General features: G+C 42.3%; 1 pseudogene across 1 annotated transcript; it reads right to left on the bottom strand.

Annotated features, from left to right (window-relative positions):
* Positions 1 to 5,199: 5,199 nt before the first annotated feature.
* On the bottom strand, positions 5,200 to 6,436 carry LOC309566933 (annotated as a pseudogene). Its single transcript has one exon. The product of its transcript is annotated as an uncharacterized misc_RNA (transcript).
* Positions 6,437 to 8,219: the final 1,783 nt, after the last annotated feature.

The raw sequence follows: 8,219 nt of genomic DNA, 5'->3' as shown, positions 1-8,219 counted from the left end.
ATAGGGATTTGACTTTTTCCTAATTACTTTAAAAATAACACTTTATTTACATTTTTTTTAAGTTTTGGCTTTGCATACTCTTTATCTCTTCCCTAGTAAAATAATGGTTTTAGATATACTTTGTACACTTAAATAAATATATTACAATCTTCTACAAGCTATTTTTCATCAGCAGATGAAATTATTATCTGTATATTTATATATATTTATATACTGTGTGTATATATATATATATATATATATACACACACACATATACATATATACATACATATATATATATATATATATATATATATATGTATATATATATATATATATATATATATATATATATATATATATATATATATATACATACATACATACATACATACATACACACTTGAATTCTAATAAATATATATGAATAGAAAATATTTAAATCATTTATTAGAGCATAATATAAATATATAAATCATATATTATAAAAAGGAAAACATTTTACTTTAAAACAATCCTTTTACCCTAAACAAACAAATGCATACACACACACATATGTAATTTATTTTAAATTGTTCTATTGCTTAGAAATTTCCCAAAATTAGAGACAAGTCAATAATTGATCAGTGCAATGTACCAGGCTTTGAACTCTTACCTTGTGCTGCTGGATTTGGGCGAAGTTCTCTGTCTGGAGGCAAAACTCATGCCAAGCTATTGTATTTTATAGACAAGTTCAGGGAGGAGTTTGACAGATCACAATTTTAAACAGTACCTTGTACTAAAACAACTGTACAGGGATCCCACATCTTTCAGCTTCTTCTGCAGAGATTTGAATATGTTGTGTGTTCCGTGCTTTTTTTTTTCAATTTTAATAAGCATTTGTAAACTTTTATTTTTTTTTGCAGACAAGTTACCATATTAGGAAATGAATGGCTAGTTCAGTCAAACTGGTGATATCAAGTTTTTGCTGTATTATGGGAACTGATCCTCTTTACCACATCACCAATCTATGTAGCATAATACATCCTTTGTTTTTTCTAGTGTGATGAGGATTCATCTATACTTTTACTTTTACTTTTAGAAACAGTGCTACAGTAGATCTACACCCAACCAGATCTCGTATAAGCTTTAACATGTTAAAGTAATTTCAGAAATTGTGTTCACAATTTTTAAATCTGTATTAATAAAAATGACCTGGTGATTCTGCCATAAAGATCCTAGTTTGGGGAACTCCTGCTATGGGATATCAATTGTGAGTCTTCCAACTGTGCGTCTGCATTATTACGCAGTCACACAGAGACTACAAGTGAACATGCCAACACATATTGCACAAGCATGTTCCACCGTTGTCACAATCAGTGTTACAGTATCCAGGGGCATACCGTGGGGTTGGGCAGAACGGCGCCCGCCAGGGGCGCAGGCCGAGGGGAGGGGGGCAAAAACACTGGCAGTGTAGTGTAGCAGACACAGTAAATTACCGCTCCTCCATTCAGCCTGCGCCCCCCGCTCCAATCCTGGAAGCCGCAGCTCTGTCTGTGTCCAGGGCCGGGCAGGCGGCGAAAATCAGTGTCTGAGCTCCGTGAATAGGGGGCTCCCCTTGTCACAGGGCTCCGCCTCCGCTCACTTGACCTCATCAGTCGGCTCCTCTAGGCAGTTCCAGGCAGTTCAGCGGTGGGTGAATGCAATCTGCAGTGACGGAAGGCCTTGGCTGGCCTCTCAGGTACAGAGAGCTGCTGTGTGTCCCCCGGGGAGCTCTGCTCTACTTGTGTCCTCCCTGGATATTGTTCTGTCCCCACATGAAGGCGAATGAAGGTATAACTGATAATAGCTGTGTGACTTCCTACCTTCTTATCCAATCAGTGGAGCAGACCGGACCGGCAGATGCTCAGGTTAGATGAATCCAGACTTAGGCATGAGGATGAAATCAAACGTGGGGTTTATTCAATCCAAATACAGCAATAGATGGTGATGCAATACTGTTCTGTAGTAGTGGTATCAATACTGCCCTGTTGGTGTCTATCCTGAGGCTAACTGCTGGTCAAAAACTGATGCCTTTTCACAAGTCCAAAAATGTGGAGAGTTTCCAGTTACACAGCCTTAATGAACTGAAGATGGCTGCTGCGTGTGACAAGACACACAGTGTGAAAAAACCAACGCCCATTATATCAAAAAACTTTACTGACCAAGAACAAAGAACAAAGGCGTGCGGCGTGCAAATTCTGGCCAGCAGATGGCAGCAGTACAACAATGCATAGAAAACAATATTGAGAAAGAAAGATAGATAATGCAATGTACAAAATAACTATGAGGAGAACAGCACACTCCCCGTCTGAAACTTCCTTTGGAGATTTCACTATGACGAATGTCCAAGAAATATGATACAACCTGCAACAAAGAACATGTTAAAATGCAATAAACATAACAGTCGGGTTCCCTGACTCGTAGTGGAGTAGATCATGAAGTTCAAGTTCAGTCCTTTTCGAACGTTCTCGATGGGTAATACTAAAAGGAGTTCGTTAATTGGCCTTGCAAACGTTTTAAGCTCACCCTTCCTGAAGATCTTCAACTCCACCTTTCGGACCTTGCCGTCCTTGCTCGGAAAAACCTTTGCAATTAGTCCCATAGGCCACACAATCCTTTCGGTTTGCTGCTCCTTCATCAATACAAGGTCTCCTTCTTTCAAGTTTGGTTTTTGATGTTGCCATTTTCTCCTTCCTTGAAGAATATTGAGGTACTCTTTTCGCCATCTGTTACAGAAGTAATCTGCCAGGTGTTTTACACGTTTCCAGTGTTTTTGGTAGATATTCCCATGAGTAAATTCTCCACTAGGCATCAGCATATGGTCTGTTTTTTGGGTAAGTAGAATAGCCGGAGACAGTATGGCTGGTGATTCAGGACCCATAGACACTGACACAAGGGGTATCGAACTGATAATAGCTGAAACTTCAGCAAGAAGAGTGACAAGAGTCTTGTGTGTAAGTCTTGAAGAGTTTACATCCATCAACATAGAATTTAAGATGTTGTGTGAGATCCCGATCATTCTCTCCCAGGAGCCCCCCATATGGGAACTATGAGGAGGATTAAAAATCCAGTTGCAACCTTTCTCCGCCAACTGGTCTTGAATAGGCTTAGTGTCGATGTTCAGTTCTCTACAGGCTCCAATGAAGTTACTTCCTTGGTCTGACCTCAACTGTTTTACTGGTCCTCTGATTGCGAAGAACCGTCTTAAGGCATTAATGAGGCTGGATGTGTCCATAGATTCTATCAACTCTATGTGAACGGCTCGCACACTCATGCAAGTAAATAGCACAGCCCAACGTTTACTGTTTGCATGACCGTCACGGGTTCTACGTGCAGACGCCATCCATGGTCCAGAGACGTCCAGGCCAGTGTAGGTGAAGGGCGGTTCTGTACATAGTCTATCCGCGGGCAAGTCGGCCATTTGTTGGTGTAGCTGTTTTCCTCTCGCTTTACGACAGTGCACACAGTCATGCAGTAGTTGGGCTACACGTTTCTTCATACCTATAATCCAAAGACCTGCAGACCTTAACTTGCCCTCAGTGATTTGTCTGCCCTGGTGTTCAGCCTTTTTGTGGTAGTGTCGGATCAGCAACGTGGTGATATGATGTTTAATGGGAATAATGGCAGGATTTAGTTCCGCAACTCCTAGGTGGGCTTGATTCAAACGACCACCAACTCTGAGCAGGCCAAAACTGTCCATAATTGGATTTAAGTTAGCAAGAGGACTTTTTATAGGAATCTGCTGTCTGTTGTTTAAGCACTTCCGTTCTACGTTAAATTCTCCCTGCTGGACATGACGTATTATGAGAGACTCGCTATGAGAAATGTCCTCAGCAGAGAAGGGTTTATGGCAGACATGCCAACCATGACAATCTTTATCATCCTGAGTATTGTGATAACATCTAGCGATGTGCACTAACCTTGCAATGGTTCTGACGAGTCTCATCCAACTGGAGAAATGTTCAAAGCGATGACAGTCAAGGCTGGAGGTCTGTCTTGTTTCAGTGACTAACGCACAAACGTCAGTACGGATTTCTGGATCATTATCCGGATCCTGGATGCTGAAAACTTCCTGTACACATTCGTGTGCCCGTCCTAGCAGAAACTCTGGACCTGTAAGCTGAGTTAGTAAAAGAACCTATAGACATAGGCCTGGTGGCGTGATCTGCTGGATTGGTACGGAATATTTTATCCATAAAGGCAACAATGTGTTCTCTTGTCTCAGGCTTGCTGTTCATGGTACGCTGAAGAGATTTAAATCTGGATAGCGCTTGCTCCCGATTGTCCGGGAGCCTTACCCTGGTGGTTCGGAAGGGTAATGGAGAAACCCAGTGATTGGTTTAGTCTTTAAAGAACTCACTGTCCATTATCTTGATGAACTCTCTGTCCTCTACTGATAAGGCTACTTTATCATCATCCTTGGTTGTGTGAAAGACTGATCTCCCCAAATTGTCAGCAAAGATGGGAGAAATTATGTCAGGTGGTTGTATGAGGTCTGGAGACTTAATGCATGTTGTGCATCCATCTGCACGCACATTTTAAAGGAGTCAATTCTTGGTTGATCCAAGCATGCATTTCCTATGACTACCCATCCCAAGTCCAGCCTCTGGGCATATGGCGCGTAGTCAGGACCATTACATTGTTGACGCACCTTGTGCACCCTTAGATTGTCTCTGCCAAGCAGGAGTAGAATCTCGGCATTGTTGTCCATAGGTGGGATAACGTTGGCTAGGTGCCTTAGGTGCGGTTGGTGAAATGCAGCTTCTGGGGTAGGAATCTCATCCCTATGGTTGGGTATTTGATCGCATTCAATCAGCGTTGGTAGGGGTATTTCTGTATTCCCGCTGATGGGAGAAGCAATGAATCCTTGTGCTCTCCTGCCGCTAGCCTCTATGCTGCCTGAGCAGGTGTTTAAGATGTAGGGTTCTGATGGTCCCTTTATCCCAAAGGCTTCAAAGAATTTAGGTCCCGCTAGGGACCGGTTGCTTTGGTCATCGATGATGGCATACATTTTTACTGCCTTCTCTGGTAGTCCCTCTGGATAGACCTTGATTAGGCATATTCGGGCACAACATTTTTCACTCCGGCCCTCACCACATACTTCCAAACATGAGCAGGAAACAGCGGCGGCTGTGTTAGCGTGGTTCTGGGGCTCCCCGCCATGACTTGGAGCAGGACGGTGGTGACGGCAGCTGGTCAGTCTCTGGGGAGTGGAACTGGGTGCATAGCTGAGACATGTCTTTCACTATGACACTCCTCACACTTGATGATGGATTTACAGTCCTTAGCCATGTGCTCCAATGAAGCGCAGCATCTGAAACATACCCCAAGTTCGGTGAAGACTTTCTTGCGCTCCTGTATGGTTTTGGATCTAAACCCCCTGCATTTGTTCAGTGAGTGTGGTTTTTTATGAATGGGACATTCACGATTGAAGGATTTGTCTCCTGATGAGGTATTGTACTGTTTACCCGTGGGTGCTACAGAAGACGGTAGGCTAGTCTTTCTAACGCTCACGCTGTTCTTAAAGTCTCTGTGTTTATGCATGACACTTTCATACCTTGATGGTGTCGCTGAAGCTGTAGTGTTGAACTCCAGGAAATCGAGGCTGGGGTCATTCCTCATCTGGGACTGTTCATCAATGAATCTGCAGAAATGAATAAATGGGGGAAAGGTAACGTCATGCACCCTTTTGTACCTTGAGACTGATGCTGCCCACTTTTCTTGCAGACTGTATGGTAGTTTTACGACAATTGGGTTCACACCATGGGCTGTATTCAGGTAGCACAGCCCGGTCAGACGAGGGTCTCTTTTGGCAAGCTCTAGTTCCATGAGTAAGTCGCTCAAATCCTGAAGCTTATTGGCATCCTTAAGGTTGATCTTTGGGACGTTCTGCAGTCTCTTGAATAGGGCTTTCTCTATTGCTTCTGCACTGCCGAAGGTACGTTCGAGTCTCTGCCAGGCTGCAGCGAGACCTGCATCTGCTTGTCCCACATAGACAGTTCTGAGGCTCTTGATATGATTTGTGGAGCCTGGGCCCAGCCATTTGATCAAGAGGTCGAGCTCCTGCTCTGCTGTTAAGTTGAGTTGGCAATGGCGGCCTTAAAGGTTGCCTTCCAAGCTCTGTAGCTCTCTGCACGGTCATCAAATTTTGAGAGACTTGTATTAATTAGCTCTCTGCTCACCATAAACCTGGCAAACTCAGACATATCTGATTTCTCACTGCTTGTTGCCACGACAACTTGTGATGCCGCCGGGGCATGTAGGCTGCGCGGCGTGAAAGGGTGAGATGCTTCCGGGTAGAATGATGTTGCTGCAGGGTTGAGCTGTGATCTAGCCTCTGTAGATTGTGATGGCTGCTGCTTGAGCTGTGGGGGTAGGCCAGGAAATGCCTGATAGCCTTTTTGCTGTAATAGCTGTCCTTGAGAAGGCACATCTGGGTGAATGCCATCAGGTTGCTTAGGCGCTGTGAGTGGCACTGGCGCTGTAAGTGGAGTTGACTTGGAGGTTTCGGTGTTGTCTGCTTGGATGGTACTGCATACTGGAGGTGGTGCAGATAACTGTTCCAGTACATATGGAAGGATTGGGAAACAGAGATTTCGGGCACAGGAGTTTTGTTAAAAAGATTTCTTTTATTCAACACAGAACTAAATATTTTAAAATCATAGAAAAATACAGGCAAATAATTGTGTATTAAGGACACAGTGAGACCACACAACAATGGTCTATGTTGTACAATATCTCAGTGCATAGAACTTATAAAAGTCGGTTTACATACAGTTCAAAGTACAAGATCATTAGTAGTCATATAATCCTTGGAAACGTATTGCTTGTTATCAGAAGAACCGCCGACGGACACCCAAACAGTATGGTGCCGGTCAGCAGGGTCGACTGAAAATATAAGTTAACATTCACCATGTAATATATGACCTTTGCTCGACATGTTTCGCTTTCTTAGACAAAAAAGCTTCATCTGGAGCATATCATTTCTTTTGTCTGTGTGAGAAATAACAATATTTAGATAGATTACATATATGTGTTACCTTATTTTCAGTATGTTATAATTACAATTGCATATCATTTATCTTTCCTTTTAATTACATGTAATCGTCTTACACATCTCAGATAAGTCCTTCTATTTTTGCAATATCAACACAATATAACATTGGGTCTTAAGTTGCATTCAGACACTAGAGGAGTTTAGGGGAAAGAACGGAGGTTGCCAATAGTGAGTATATGTGGGGATCCATGCTGTAATTATAGTATAAGCATATATATCCTATTTGTATACCCGGTAAATGGACAGAAAAATGTATACATACCTGTACATATAGTAATCAGGCACATATCTCAATTTCCATAGAGAATTCTTTAACGAGGAGGACTGTGCGTTTTGGGAAACTCAAAAAGGCAATGTATAGTGACATAGTAGTGAGGGTAGTCACTCCATGTCTCATATCTGGGTGGATGAGAGCAGAAAAATAATGTTTCTCAGAGTAGTAAGCGTTTTAATTCTATGATATCACTTTAAGGGAAAGCCCATAGGAATGCCAAACCATAAGCTCAAGTGTTCTAAAGTGGTAAAGTCTGTATGCCTACTGCTTGTTATAAGAGTGTGTAAGTACCTATAGAGCCCATAGAACATCTGCCCTAAAAGGGGGGGGGGGGGGGCAACAGAAAAGACACATAGTCATTCTGGACCGTAAGAGAAGACAGGTGCCATACGTTTATAAACGATTATACACCAACATACAGAGTTTACCCATTCGTATATGGGCTACCCCTATAGTAAAATATATATCATGTATACTGATTTGCTTCCACATACATATGTGAATATGTGTGTGTAATCAATTTCGTATCCGGCCCACCCTCCTCTATAATAGTAGGGGGATGACCAGGGTTATATATAGATAAGCAGTTGCTACATGAGGTCCAAGATGAGTACATGCAAAGCGTACTTAGAATAAACATAAGTAGTAAACCTAGTAGTAAATATATATAGAGTGCCACCCAAGATGATAGATCGCTGTGCAGTACAAAAGTTCCAAACATACACAGACACCTTAGCAATGCTCACCAAACTTAGGAAGGACCAGAGCTTAAATGTAGGGAACGTGTCTCCTCTGCTTGTATGTCGGCTGTTAAGCACAGTAAGATTAAGGTGAATTCCCGGATATCACAAAAGTGTAATGTTACAGTATTAATACTGGCTATAT

The sequence above is a fragment of the Pelophylax lessonae genome (genome assembly GCF_965119305.1).
Source record: "Pelophylax lessonae genome assembly, chromosome: 11".
Classification (NCBI taxonomy): Eukaryota; Metazoa; Chordata; class Amphibia; order Anura; family Ranidae; genus Pelophylax; species Pelophylax lessonae.
The sequence above is the reverse complement of the archived record's forward strand: the minus strand, read 5'-3'. Positions and strand labels throughout refer to the sequence as shown.